This window comes from Hibiscus syriacus, unplaced genomic scaffold (genome assembly GCF_006381635.1).
Source record: "Hibiscus syriacus cultivar Baekdansim isolate YM2019G1 unplaced genomic scaffold, ASM638163v2 tig00111095_pilon, whole genome shotgun sequence".
Lineage (NCBI taxonomy): Eukaryota > Viridiplantae > Streptophyta > Magnoliopsida > Malvales > Malvaceae > Hibiscus > Hibiscus syriacus.
The window spans coordinates 92,276-108,470 of NW_024062980.1; the positions used below are offsets into that span (position 1 = coordinate 92,276).

General features: G+C 35.1%; 1 pseudogene; it reads left to right on the forward strand.

The window, feature by feature from the left end:
• The first annotated feature begins 14,984 nt into the window (after positions 1 to 14,984).
• LOC120152752 lies at positions 14,985 to 16,059 on the forward strand (annotated as a pseudogene).
• Positions 16,060 to 16,195: the final 136 nt, after the last annotated feature.

Sequence of the window (16,195 nt, forward strand, 5' to 3'; positions counted from 1 at the left end):
TCCTTTTGGGTCTGGGCCGGTTCTGGTTGTTTGTAACTGGGCCGGTCCAGTTTTAATTGGGCCTGTAATTAATTATTTTTAATAATAATAATAATAATATATAGTAATAATAATTATTATAATAATAATAAATAAATAAAGAAAATGGGTAAAAAAAATTAGTATCTTCAGCTGCCCCTCTTTGCTCATTCTTGTGTTAACAGGAATAGGGCAAAGACGAAAAGATAATAAATTTTTTATCCATTTGACTTCTCTTGACTTTGATGGTAACGTTGAATAATTTCTTCTTTGGGATTAGTTCTTCTAATTATGAACTTTTCCACTGGGGATGACAATTTATCTCCTTCTGTGATGTAATCTAGCAAAGGTTGCACAAGCTCTTTTCATTGTGAACTTCTTCTTCTTCAGATGAGTTCTTCTCATTGTGAACTCCTTCTAGAAATGCTGATGATGATATATCTCTTTCTGTGATAGAGTCATGCAACATGTCGAACAAGCTCTTCTTATTATGAACTTCTTCTTTCTTCAGATGAGTTCTTCTCATGATGAACTCTCTCTGAAAAAGTTGATCCATCGAGTGATAAATTCGAGCGAAAAATTGAACAAGTTCTTCTTATTATGAACTTCTTCTTCTTTCTTCAGATGAATTCTTCTCATTATGAACTTGAACTGGAAATACTGAATCATCGAATGATGAATTCACGTGAAAAGTTGAACAAGTTCTTCTCATTATGAACTTCTTCTTCCTTCTTCAGATGAGTTCTTCTCATTATGAACTCTTTCTGGAAAAGCTGATCCATCAAGAGATGGGTTTGAGCAAAAGGTTGAACAAATTCTTCTCATTATGAATTTCTTCTTCTTCAGATGAGTTCTTCTCATTATGAACTCGAACTGGAAATATTGAATCATCGAATGATGAATTCAAGCAAAAATTTGAACAAGTTCTTCTCATTATGAACTTCTTCTTCCTTCTTCAGATGAGTTCTTCTCATTATGAACTTTCTCTGGAAATGTTGATCCATCGAATGATGGATTTGAGCAAAAGGTTGAACAAATTCTTCTCATTATGAATTTCTTCTTCCTTCTTCAGATGAGTTCTTCTCATTATGAACTTTCTCTGGAAATGCTGATCCATCGAATGATGGATTTGAGCAAAAGGTTGAACAAATTCTTCTCATTATGAATTTCTTCTTCCTTCTTCAGATGAGTTCTTCTCATTATGAACTTGAACTGGAAATACTGAATCATCGAATGATGAATTCAAGCGAAAAGTTGAACAAGTTCTTCTCATTATGAACTTCTTCTTCCTTCTTCAGATGAGTTCTTCTCATTATGAACTTTCTCTGGAAATGCTGATCCATCGAATGATGGATTTGAGCAAAAGGTTGAACAAATTCTTCTCATTATGAATTTCTTCTTCCTTCTTCAGATGAGTTCTTCTCATTATGAACTTTCTCTGGAAATGCTGATCCATCGAATGATGGATTTGTATCTTTGCTAAAATCTTTGAAATTTCTGTCAAATATTCAACATGGATAAAATGAATGAAAATGCTCCTATTTTGCAAATGTCTATATATGATGCATGAATGTTGATGCAATCTTCGTTTAACTTCAAAATGATGAACTCGGTTTTCCTCCACTTCATCATTTATTGCCAGGGTCACCTTTGGATATCAGTGTAGCAACTTATGCTATCAAGCTTGCATTTCTGAAGAACCATCTGATCAACTTGTATCTTTATGTCCTCTTTGCTTCATGAAAGTCTCATAAGAATTGTTTCATTTGTGGAACTCTTGTCGTAGTCAGAACTATGACCTTGATACCCCATTTTGTCTTGGATAAAACCAACTTTCTTTGCTTGGAGTTGTGCAGAAATCCGATAAAGCTTTCATCTTTGAAAAGAGAATCTGTCATCTTTAAAAAAGGAATCTACCATCTTTGAAGAGTGTAGATGTAGATATGCCTGACTCAGCAAGGATTAATTAGGAGAGTAGAGTCTGTTCTGATTTGACTCTTGAAACACATCACAAGGAAGATTTATTCCAAATTTTTTCATGTCTTCACATATAATCAGATCTCGAATAAGGCAACTTGGACCATATCATGTCGAGATGCTTAACAACAACTTGTCGTTTAACTAGTTTCTGTGGTTAAAATTTCAGCTCTCCATCTGCGGAAAGAAATCTTCATCATATCTCATCTTATAATCTTGAAGTTGAAAAAGACAAACTTCATCTTGGATCAAAATGGAAACCATATGATCACAACATTGGTTCAAATCATAATCACTGGGTCGTAAAACATTTGATAACATTATCATTCATGTGGCTTCTGCTTGGATGTAAAATATTTGACAACACATTCATTCTTTTCTTGTGGTTTCTGCTAAGATTTCTCAATCATGAAGCTCTTTTCATGGTGTTCAAAGTTTTTGTATGATGTCATAAGACCACTTGAGAACAAAACTCAATGGGGATTCAAGTGTAATGTTGGTATGACCAAAAAGTTGGTCAAATTCACAAGATATGCTAGTGTTGAATTGAATAGGAGACACTAACTGATCTTGATATCATCTCGGGCAAAGACAAATGTGATACTGATCATACTTTCTTTCATAATGAGAATTGTAGGAAGTAGAAACACATCCGCTATAGGATTCATGTACAGAAAGAGGTTCATGAAATTCTTGCTGTTGGGGATAAAACGCACATGATAACCCAAAATAGATAAAAACTCAGTTCTGCCGGCTAGCAATAATGACCCCAGTAACAACGGGAATAACAGTAATAAGTGAGTCGAGTCTCCCTTTCCAATGTCATCGATTAAGCGAAAACTATTGTGAAAAACAGCTTCGTAACCTCAACAATATGGTTGAAACTAACTGCCAGGAATCTCAAAGAAATATTTTCAATTGTCACCGACACAGAGAATACAAAATTCAAAGCTGAGATCTCGAGGAACTGATCCTTGGATCGAATGGTCTACAAAGGGACCATCTCTATTCATGCAATCATGATGTAGCTTAACAAAGAACACACTGTCATGTGACACATGGTTTAAGAAGATTGGGTATTTGAAACCATACTTGTTGAATAAATATTGTTCAACAACAGGACCCTAATGCAACTGCCTGATGAACGAAGCAATTATGTGTAGTAGATTGACTGTTATTGTTTCACCATTTCATTCTTCATATTTTTCTGTTTCATTGGAAATATCTGCTCAAGTCAATGATGATGTGGGCCTTCAGTATGCCCCATTTTTGCTGATATGATCGTTCAAAAATGCATTAACGGTCCTAATTTGATTGAAATGGGCTTTCAGCATGCCCCGATATTGCTTCTTATTAATCTGAGCCTTCAAAATGCCCCACATGGATCTGTCTGAAAGAACCTTTAAAATGCCCAACATTGCTGATACAGATGTTAAAAGTGTGGTCAACATTACTTCTTGTTGAGATGAGCCTCCAAGAATGCCCAAATATTCATATTGTTGTGAGCCTTTAAAATGTCCCAATATTCTATTTTTGGTTGAAAATGGGCCCTCAAGATGTCCCTCTAGATTTGTCTGATTCACTCTCAATATAAGTTTGACTGAAATGTCATGATCCCACGGTCCAATTTTGACAATTTATTGTTATGGGTACATGTGGATTTATTCGTGCCCCAAATATGTTTATCTTGAATGCTCTCATTATGGTGTCACTAAACAGTAGTATTGTCAAGTAACTGGAATTCTCTTCATGTTGTCACAAACTTAAGAAGTACTCAATCATTCTGACAGAAAACGTCTGAGATATGTGTCTTCTGAATGATGTGACCATTTTCTGTATCTGGAGGGATTTAGTCGGACAGAGCAGTAAAAATAGCTTGGTAATCCGTTCCAGGCTGACACAGTGGCTTATCATCTTTCAGTGAAGGCCATCTCTGAAATATACTTTCGGTGGAGAGAAACCAATTTATACAAACAGTAATCTGATGCAATAGCAAGACTACATACAGTGGTACAGGCTCTTGAAAAATCCACACTCATGCATGTTGATTCTGATAATAACTCATCTGATTATGAAGTGATCTTTCAGGATGATTTCACAGATATTGATAGTTCTTCTGATATCGAGGAAATCCTGAATTCTGATTCTGATGAGGAGAATAAACTGTTATACTTGACAAAAATGGGATTCTAAGAGGCTGAGGCTTCAATAGCCATGGAGAGATGTGGTTCAGATTCATCAATTGCAGAATTGGCAGATTTTATATGTGCTGATCAAATGGCTAAGATTACTGACGCACTTCTTATGGTAGAAGATAGGAAGCCATTATGCAATGATCCCAATTACAAGCAAATGCGAAACTTGGGCTATGATTTGTGGAAAAGGAATAAGCATAGGAAGCTTGAAAAGAAGCTTCTTAATGAAGACGATCATGCAGTTCATCTTTCAATTCCAATGATCGGTTCTGGGGTTCCTACCGAATCAGATCAGATAACTCAAAGAACACTTCCAGAAGATGCTATTGAGTCTCCTTATTTCTACTATGAGCAAATTCATCTTTTAAATCCAATGATTGGTTTTGGGGTTCATACCAAATCAGATCAGATAACTCAAAGAACACTTCCAGAAGATGCTATTGGGTCTTCTTATTTCTACTATGAGCAAATTCATCTTTAAAATCCAATGATTGGTTTTTGGGGTTCATACCAAACCAGATCAGATAACTCAAAGAACACTTCCAGAAGATGCTATTGAGTCTTCTTATTTCTACTATGAGCACATGGCACTTGCTCTAGTTAATGTTTGGAATGGAATATCACAGTACTTATTCGATGTAGAGCCAGAATTTGTAGATTCGAAGCATTTTCATGCTACTACACTGAAAAGGGCTATATTCATAATTCTGCCAATTGAGAACAGATTTTCTTATTCTGCTTCCTCCATGTGCTGATGCTTTTCCATTGACAAAGAAATGATGGCCTTCATGGGATCCAAGAACAAAGTTGAACTGTTTATAAACATGTACAAGAAGTGCCAAATTGACAGAAAGGATCTGTAAGGCTCTTGAAGCTTATGACAATGAGCCACCTTCGAGTGTCCAGAAGTATGTTCTTGATGAGTGGTGAAAATGGAATCTGGTATGGGTTGAAAAGAATAAAATTGTTACTGAATTGATGAGGTGGAAATGCTTCTAGGTTTCCCTAAAAACCTACACAAGGATCTGTAGAGACATGTTCCATGGTGGTATCAATGTCCTGTCTCTTTTCTCTGGGATCAATGATGCAGAAGTTGCCTTTTACTGTCTTGGCATACTTTTGAAAACAGATGTGCAAGAACTGAATGATGATCGGTTGGAGCAATTGATGAGTAGTTTTGTCGAATTCGACCTTGTTGTAAGTGGCATCCAGCGTAACAACCTTACTGGAAGAAATAAACATCATTGTGATGGGCTTGAAGATTTTTGTTGGTGCATTTACTTGCAATGATTGCTACAACAAACTGTCTCTTCTGCTGCTTCAATATCCACTCTTTCGAATTATGGAACGGTTTAGTTGACAGTAAAATTTGTCATCTTCAACTTGGAATCCTGTAACCAATGTTACCCTATATAAAAGGCCTATAAGGGTAGATTCTGTTCCAATGTCTTATTCGTGCATAAGTCCTCAAATTCAAATTCAGCAATCTCTGAAGGAAATAATGAATATCATCTTGACAAAGAAAATGATCAGCATAGAAGAAGTAGCAATAATGTATCAAGACTTGAGCCAGCATCACGGTATAACCAGAGTGCAGGTAGTGACTTGTTCATGGCTTTATGATGTAATCTTCTAGAGAACATGAATTGATGGTTGGGGAAAATAATCTTTCTGGTGATGCTTATCGCCCTCAGCATGAGATAAACGATAATCTTTCTTGATGAATTGCTAATGTCATAGGAGAGTGTCACAAGTTCAATTCTCCAGAATTTCTGGCTTCTTAGACCACTTGCCTTCAAAAATGTGAAGCGCTTCATTCTTCTGGCTTCGTTCATTCTTTTTCTACAACAGAGGTAGAATAAGCAACAATTGCTTTAAGGACCTTCCTCATTTGAGACTGTACTGTTTGAAATGTTTTTTCTCCTTTCTTTATTGAAGAATGAAAGAATTTTGCAAAGTATTACCCCTTTCAGGTTCACAATATAATCGAATCATAAACAATGAGTTTAATGAATATCAAAAAAATCAACTACACTTTTAAATCATTCAAAAATTATAGTCCTATGGCAAGTGTCAAAATTATTGATTGATTTGAGGTGTGGGTGGATTTTGGTAAAGTAGGTTCTTTCAAGTTGGTTCAGTATGTCGTTTTGGCTTACACTATCTTGAAGAAATGGTTGTTATGCCCATCTTGTAGATGCTCTTGTTTCACTACTCTCAGGACGTCTTTGGGATGTGCGTGCTTTATTAGAGATTAAGATCGTCTCTTATGTCATTGTTGCACCATTCATTATTCGAGCCGCCTTTTTTAGGTTTTCAACTCGAATCCTCCTTTGGTTTCAAGATGTTATTTAAAAATTTACATCTTGAACCCCCCTTTATCATTTTTCATATCATGCATTAAAGATTTTAAAAAAAACAATTTTGCAAATAAAAATCAATCTTGGAAGGCGGAATAAATTCTAAAGATATCATCTTTTACTTAGAGATCCATGTATGATTAGAATGGACTTTTCAGGTACGTAACGTAGGCCATGGCTTATGGTTACGAAAGAAAGGGATAAAAGGCCCAAATAAGTGTTTAAGGGTAATCAAACCAAGGATCAATTCATTCTGATGCCATCAATCTTGCCTTGCTTAACTTGGATCTGCTTTGTTGGGGATTTTCCATCATGGATCCCTCTAGACTGCCAAATTTGGATTCATTTCCATTTTCTCATATCTCCAGCATTTCTTGCTCTTCTTGTTGTACTTGATCAACCTTGTAACTTGAGGCTCAATAAGTCACCCATCTTGATTCAATTTTCCTTTTTCTTCTTCTTTTTTTTTTCTTTCTTTGCTGGATGAGTATAATACTTCAACTGCTTTGAGCACCTTTTCCTTTTGTATTTTGGAGGTTTTCCATTATTCTTGATTGGATTGATCTTCAAGCACTCGTATTTGACATACTTTGTAGTTCAAAACTTTCATGACTTCATGGAAACTTGTCTTCGTAATAAAAACTGTATTGACAATCTTTATTCTTGTGAGCCAATATCCTTTACCTTGCCCCCCAATGTAGAGGGGGATCCTTGGTTAGGGTTGAATTAGAAGAAAAATTATTCAGGCTCAAATGGGGACAACAAAGGATATATATATATATATATTAAAGGATAAATGAAACAATACCGTTCATCATCTCATACACAGAAACCTTTGTAAAAAGAGGTATCCACAGGTGGATGAATATTCAAGATTAACTTATTTACATGAAAAAATGTAATTAATGCATGATATATTATTTCAATCAATCACTTTCCCTTCTTCTTTGAGTATGCCCTAATCACTCGAAATCATCAATGAGTTGGTCCCTGATGCCTCATCTCGTCTCTTCTTGCAGTAAAATTCACGGATAATTGAAAGTTTGGTTCTTTTGAGGTCTTTTGGTTTATGATGGTTTTGTGTTTGGAAGGATAAATGTGTGACTCTTAAAGTCATGTATATGGTGGAAGGGGTAATATCATAAACCAACCAACTCTATCCGAGAAGGTAAACATCTAGAGTTGATGTCTCAAAAACAAGTAGAGACATTTCTTCAGAATCTCTGTCAGGATTTAGTTTTGGTAAGGGTCAAGTAGTTGGTATTGGACGGGATATTGAAGATATAATTTTACCACTTGCCAATAGATCTATAACTTTTGAAAAATTAAAAGAATATTTAATCTACTTGATACTCAATAATCTCAAGATTAAAATTTGATTCCTTGCTCATAACCATAAAAGAACACATATTTATTTATTGCACAAAAGGCGGAGAAAGGAACAAAAAACATATTCAAACAAGATTCTGAAAATAGAAAGGTACTACAGTGGTAGATATCAACTTCCACTTGTTTATGCATCATTATTCCTCTATTGTTGGGTGTGTACTTGGCCCAGGATTTATCTTTATTTGCCCCCCATTTCTTGATCGTTTCTTGTGTCAAGACTCCCTTGTCAACGAGCGTCTCTATTTCCTTTAACAGTGACCAACAATTCCCTGTTGAATGTCCAGATACTCTCAAGTGAAAATTACAGAAGCTATTTTGATCATAGCAATGGGCATAAGGCTTTGGTGACACCTTCACCAATCTTGGTGTAATGTAGTGACCTTTAACCAAATGAGGGTACAGGTCTGAGATAGATTCTTGAAACACCTTCAGAGTTTTTCTCACTCGCGAGGCTATCACTTTCTTTGATCATTCTGACCGAATGAATGCTCTCATGTTATCGAGGGGGTTCTGAATGCTCATTTCAGCTATAACTGGGGTAGTATTAACCAGACTCCTTAAGTTTCCCCTTGCCTTACTGGTTTTCGAAAAATTTGATATAGGTATCTGAGGTGTCTTCTGGGTTATATCTGCCTCATTCTTTCTTAGACCTATAGGCCAATCTCGAATTACATCCATGGGAGCCTTTTGATTTCTTTTCCCTTTTTCTTTGCAGGATTTGGTCACATTAGTCTCTGTTGCAACCATGGTTTCTGAACATTGAACCTTAACCCCTTCTTTATCTTGCATTTTGAATTGCTTGCTAAAGGGTCTTGGAAATTTCCCTTAAGGTTACCAGGAACCTAGATGAACAATTTGGAATTCCAGTCTGATTTATCCAAGGACTTCCTTATAGGTCCAATTCATTTGGAGGCCACTGTGATTGATCAAGTTGTGGAGTAATTGATTTGGTTGATAGTATTTTTGGATGCAATTTTTCACTCGACAGTGGAAGGAGGAAATTGAAATCCCTGCACATTTTTCTTCTTGATCACTCTATAAGGTTTAGCACCATGTTTAACTAAATAAGACCTCACTGTATTAACCCCAGCTTCTTTCTTGACTTTAGTATTGTCAGAGCCTCTTATCTTGCCATTCTTGATAGCCATTTCGATGATTTCTCCCCTTATGATGATGTCAGAGAAATTATTAGGGACAACCCCTATCATATGATTAACATAAGGAAATTTTAATGTACTGATGAACAAAGTAGTGAACTCTTTTTTAGTCAATGGTGGATGTACTTGAGAAGCAACGTCTTTTCATCGTTGTGAATATTGTCGAAAGCTTTCATTGCACTTCATATTCATGCTTTGCAACATTGTTCGATCAGGGGCCATATCAGTCATGCTTGTATTGACCCAAAAGCTTGAGCTAAATCCCTCCAAGAACGTATTTGAGTACGTTTTAGCTGATTATACCATGGATGCAGACCCAGATAAACTGTCTTGGAAACAGTGGATCACAACTTTTCATCTCTACATAGCCAGCCATACGACGACAAACTAGTGATATGATATGAAGGGCATGTGGTCCCATTATACTTCTCAAAATCTGGAACCTTGAACTTTGGTGGAATAACCAGGCCAGGGGCCAAACTTAGTTCTTGGCATCAAACCCATAAATGACTCAACTGTCTCTATAGATTTATCACCTCTTCTATATTTTCCAGTAGTTGAGTGAATTTTTCCTTCTCAACTGATTTGTTTAGGTCAAGGATCTCATTACTAATACAAAATTCATTAGGCTTCAACTCAGAAGTAGTAGGACAATCAGTGGGGAACGATGCTCCAGCTTGATATGGTGAGTTCTTAACAGCAAAATAAATGGTGACTGAATTTCTTGGGGTACAGAGGTGAACTAGGAATATGAACAGGTGTAACACCCAAAGAATTTGTGGGGTTTTCAACAAGACTCTTTCCAGCAGTCAAATGCTTATCAATCATTTCTTTCATATTGTCAGTAGATCGATCTGAGAATTAGCTTGATTTGTGCCAACTTGCTCCTCAATTGTATTTCTTTATGCTTTATCTCAAATTTGGCTAGCCTATCTTCAGTTTCTTTAGACATTTTCTTGTCGTGCTGAGCGTTCTTGCTTCAAGGAAAAACCAAGATCACTTCATTTGGAATCCTTATTTTAATGAATGAATGTTTTAATGTATTATGAAAAAAACTGCAAATGCCAAATGCAATGTAAATATGTGATGTAAAATTGTAAATGTAAATTATTTAAAATACCAGAATAGGACATCCGTATATTAAGACTGCCCTTTTCTTGATATTGAAAATAAATAAACATTATTATTTAATTAAATATGTTTTAATGCATGTAAATTTAAAATGTAAATGTAATACAAACGTAAAAATGTACAAATGCAAAATACAAATGCATGTATGAAAAGGTGTGTTATCAAGAGTGATCATCTTAGAACAGATTCATTGAACGCAAAAGTTTCGGTACATCAAACAAAACTTTACATATAGGGATATATTTCATTCCTAACTTCTCCAAATCCAAATTAGTCTATCAGCTTAAGGGATATATTGCTTGTCTGGACTGCAACTTCTTCCATGACATTCTTTCTTCTGTGTCCCTTCTCGGAGTTGCTCATTTTCCCTTGTAAGAGAACTTTTCTGTCCAAGAAGCTCTTGAACAAGATCTTCATATATGTTGCAGTTCTTTTTCAGCTTGGTGACCCCTGTTATCCATTCTTCTGGGGTACTTCCTAGGCCAGCATTTTGAAAGGCTGACTGATCTTCTGAAATCTTCATGCATGGTTTTTCATTTATGTGCTCAATTTCTTGTTTGGTCGTTCAAGTCCTTCAAATAATATGCTTGAGCTTCATAAAAATCTCCATTACTCTGAATGCCCTGACTGATGCTCTTACCATAGATTGCTTTTGGTATCATCTGGTAGGATCTTTGTCTAATACTTTTGGTATTAATATAACCGGTTCTCTATGTACAGAACTTCCCTCGATCCTCGTAGTTTCTTCAGGATGTCTTTCTTTGGCCGCATCATATTTTGTTTGATCATAAAACTTTTTCCATTTACGATTTCTTTCCAATATGATGAACAGTCTTTTAAGTCAACACCTTTGGTTTTGCCATGATCATGTAATGCAAACAAAAGAAATCAATATGAACGGATTAGAGCAATGTAATATACATGAAAAAAAATATAAAAAAAAATAGAATAGTTAGTACCAACTAAAAAAAAACTATATATCAATGTATAAATATTAACCTCATGCTTTCTAGTTCCATGCTTTGTTTGGAAAATTTAACTTAACCGCATGATTTCTAGTTCACATGCATTTATTCAGGAAAAAGAAAAGGAAATAAAATAAATTAAAAGCTAGAGCTATTTCTCCTTTGTGTATACTACTGACAAATTTCGGCATAGTTTCAGATCGGGAGAGTTTCTAGGGTTTATTAATGCAGGTTTCAGTTCTAGGAGTATAGGTACTCGAACTGTCCTTGTTGATGCCCCCTTGGGCTATCAAACCCTCGATCATAGTCCATTACAGACTTAAACGGATCGAGTTCAATTCGAGGGGATAAATTTCTCTATGACTAACACGGAGAATAAATTCTCACGAATACATAGAGCATATGAACCCCGAAAGTTACTTGCTAGGTCTGACACGGAGAATAAATTCTCACGAAGACGTCGCTTTCACTCCCACTTAAAAGGGACAAACTCAATTATAGAGCTTTATGTTATGCAAGTGTTGTGTGTGAGGAGAATGTTAAAACCTCTAACAAACAAATAAAATAATTAATTCTTGAATATAATAAATAATAAAATAAAAATATAATATATAAAAAAATAATAAGTAATAAAAAATTTGAAAGAAAAGAATTAAAAATTAAATATGAATTTTTAATTTCTAACTGATAGAGACAATTTACAATTGATTTTAAAGTTTGACTTCATCCCCAGCGGAGTCGCCAAGCTGTCGTAACCGGTTTTCGCCCGGGCACGAATTTTTAAATACTTGGCTGGACAATTAATGTGAATAAATGGTTTGAAATAATTTGGGAGTCGCCATCGGCCTTTTGGGTCAGGTAGGTCGAATACCTAAAAATTATTTTTTAAAGAGTTTTAAGAAAACACCATTAAAAATGAACTGATCTGCGTTTATAACCAAAATTCGTTCTTTAATAATAAAAAGGGATTCGTGGTCGATTACGTTTAGGGAAGGATTAGCACCCCTACAGCGCCCAAATGGTACTTTTTAATTATACATTGTCTCTATTATTAAAAATATTAAAATTTCAAATATATTAATTTATAATCCTATTATTTCAAAATTATAAAAAATATTTAAAAATATCTGAAACGACTTCTAGGTGCCTTAAGACACTTTTCTTGATATTGATAAATGTTAATTTAAATTAAATATATTTTAAAAAAAATTAATTATTAAATTTTAAATACCAGAATAGGACATCCAGTTGTATTAAGACTGTCCTTTTCTTCGATATTGAAAAATAAATATTAAAATAATTATTTTAAAAATTAATTTTTATTATATATATTTATGAATACATAAAAATATTTAAAAATATAAACAAGTAAAATTAAAATAATAAAAATACAACTAGAACGATATATTTAAAAGCAGTAAAATAAATGAAAACATTTAAAATAAATGACTAAATTATAGTAAAAGTAAAATTAAAAACCTAATTCATATTAATCAAAATTATAGGGATTAAACTATTTCTTTATTTATTTATTAGTGACTACTAAAATAAAATTATCTAAAATTCGGATATTAGAATAAAATAAATTAAAAATATAAACTAGGGATTAAATATTATTTATTAAAATTAAGGGATTAATTCTGTTTATCCTAAATGTATTATTTTAATATAAAGGACTAAAATAAATAAAATTAAAATTAAAGATCTGAATTAAAAGTATTATAAATTTGATTTAGTGACTAGAATGTAAAGTTTACAAGTTGGAATGGCTTCGAACGGGGTTTAACTATTATTTAATTACACGCATAGTCCTTCCCGAAACGACGTCGTTCGGGAAGGCCTATTTAAGGTCCAAAACGGCTGGCCCGAAGGGCCAGCTCTCTCATTTCTCAGTTTACTCTCTCTCTCTAAACTGAGAGAGTTTTAAAACTCTCTCGCCTCTCTCTAGCTTCCCTCATCGGAGGGAAGGAAAATTTTATTTTTACATTAATGGGTAGATCGGACCGTCCTAAGGACGGTTCCGGTGTTATTTTCTCCTAAAAAGCTCCCATCGGAGCAAATCTAGGAAAATACCTTCGGTTTTCGAAGGTTTTGGTGACGTTTGGAGGGTTCCGGTGGTCGTGGCTTCCTCGGTAAGCTTCTCTCCTCCCTTTTCTTCTATTTTTGGTTGCTGGTTGTTGTGATTTGGTCTCTATTTTGTATCTTTTGCTCTCGGTTTTTGTCTCTCTGGGATCTGTTGTTCTCTCTGTCTCTCCGTTTTTTCTGTCTCTCTTTGTCTCTGTCTCCGTTTTTTTTTCTTTGCAGGAAATGGTGGCCATTTATATGCCTCGTCGAGAGGCTCCTCTGACCGGTCATTAAAGTAATTTTCGGTGAGTCACCGAACTTGTGGTGACTCACCCTTGAGCATTGACGTGTGGAGGGCAACTGGGTCTTCTGGAGGCTTCGTCAACGAGGTGGCGTGGTACTGTAGTGTCGGCAGCATCTGGTTGAACCATCTGGCTTGGGAGGCGTCGTCAGAGGCGGCTGCTGAGATCTCTTGGAGCGGCGGCGGCAGTGGCAACAGTGCTAGGGTTTAGAAACCCTAGCTGAAACCCTAAATTGTTTTAGGGTTTCCTTTTGGGTCTGGGCCGATTCTGGTTGTTTGTAACTGGGCCGGTCCAGTTTTAATTGGGCCTGTAATTAATTATTTTTAATAATAATAATAATAATATATAATAATAATAATTATTATAATAATAATAAATAAATAAAGAAAATGGGTAAAAAAATTAGTATCTTCAGCTTTCGAACGCTTTGTTTATTTATGTTAGCTTGAAATTTTAGGTATATTTGCAGGTTTTTTAAATGTAATTTTAAATTTTCAGGCGAGCATTTACCGAAACGAAAAGAACATAGTAGATTTGTATATAATACTACTTAGATATTCAAGGTGAGGGAAGCTCGTTTTCCTTTTTTATTTGGATGCAGCCTGCCAACATGGCTGTTCATTCTTCATGGAATTATAATAACGATAGTAATCAAATTGACAAGCAGTTCCAAAAGTTGTGAGTTATTTTTCCCCTCGTTAATGATGATTTGAACTTGCATCCTCTAAGCCATACCTTTGCAGTCTGAAAATCTGCAGTTGTATGGTTGGATCCATTAAAGGTCAACTCTGTGCTTTTAGTTGAAACCTATTAGAAAAGGAATTAATTGATGTCAGAAGCACCACCAGGCATAAAATTCCGTGTGTTACTTCTGCTTTACAGCATCTTGATTTTGTTGGTCTTTACTTATTGTCATATTTGTTTGTGTTTTCCAATAACCCTCACAAAAAATTAATTATTTGAAAACATTTTCTCTAAGGCTAACATGTTCTAACCATTTCTGGACTGGATATGTTCAGGTCTATTAATGTGCCACGTCCAAATAAAGAAACATTGTCTAGACACTCATTTCTTGGTCCTAATGGTCTTCGAAGCCAGTGGCTTGGACCTGGTGCAGAGATAAAGGTAAACCTCAGTTTGCTATGTCTCCCGCGCTCCCTATCTTCTTTCTCTATTCTTTGTTTAATATTTTTTTCATGCTTAACTGCAAACCTGCATCAAATAATCTATTGTGCTATATAATGCAGGTTCAATATCCAAGCAGTACGGACTTGGTTCCTTCAGAAAATTCAGGGTAGGCTTCCAGAAAGTCCAATCATTCTTCTTTAAGCTGATAATCTTTTCTATCTTATCCATTATCATGTAATCCTTTCCCTATTCTGGATAAAACTTAGAATATAAGTTGTGACTGGTTTTTGTTGCTACAATGTGGCTGCTTTAACATTTTCTCTTTGCTGTTGGAATTTATTATAGGTCGAATCAGACTGGACAACATGGTTGTCTGGCTGTAAAAGATGCTGATATAGGACAGGTTGGTTCTGCGATGGAGTCGGTGCTCTCCTTAGATGATGGTCGATGGTTAAATCCTGCTGAAGGCCGTTCATGTCACCCTTTAATTACTGAGGCAAAGGAGGATCCCTCCAGTTTGTCGGTATCAAACAACCGTCTCCTCCTCCTGTTCTTGCTCAAGTCCATCAAGACTTTGCTCCAATACTTCCATCAAAAGTTGCTGATCCAAGACCTGGTCCAGCAAAGCCTTCTCAAGATGGAATGCCAAATAGTAGTTCATATCAGCATTTACATGTTGTATGCCCGCTGTATCAAATTCTGTTCTTTCCTATTACTTGTTGGAATTTTATGATTATAAGATTTTGGTCTTCTACATCAATTTTTTGAATTGTTGACATATTCTGCAGCCAGTGCACATGATGGAGGATTTCTTACGTCTAGCTCAGAAAAAATTTGGAAACATGTGGTGTTCTGGCTGGATCATTGGTGGGAAACTATAATTTGAATCTTCATAAGCATTTAGTTTGAGAGAATTAGGAAAGAGGGGCTTATAAGTTTCTGCGGGAGGTTGTTTATACTTCTGATTTTGTGACTGTAGAAAAACAGGGTTTTCCATATCGCCATACTTATAATCCCAAAGCAGGAATCCACTTCAGATTCGGTATGATGTTTAACTCTTTCTAATATATTTTATTTCAATCCTGTGAACTAATATTAACTCTATTGAGAGTTAAACTATGAATGTGTCCATATTCTTTATTACTGTTGCAATGAATTTTTTTTTAACTTTTCAGTGTTCAACATTAAACGAAGAAGAAATTTTTGAAGTTCAAGATAAATTATCTCTGTTTCCCCTGGGTTGGATTCATGTAAGTGTGTTAGTTCACGAGCCTCGAGAGTTAGTTCACGAGCCTCGAGTTTTCAATGCATATTTGATTACATTTTCTTTTCTTCTATGGGGCTATGTGCTCTTTTTCGATGAACACATTTGACCATGGGGTAGGCAAAAGCTCACTTATCCTGCATTCTATTTCAAAATACTATTACTTATCATCATTGCTGCGGCACTCCATTATTTCAGTCATGCCAACACAAACATGTTATTTTAAGGTCAAATTATGCAATTTG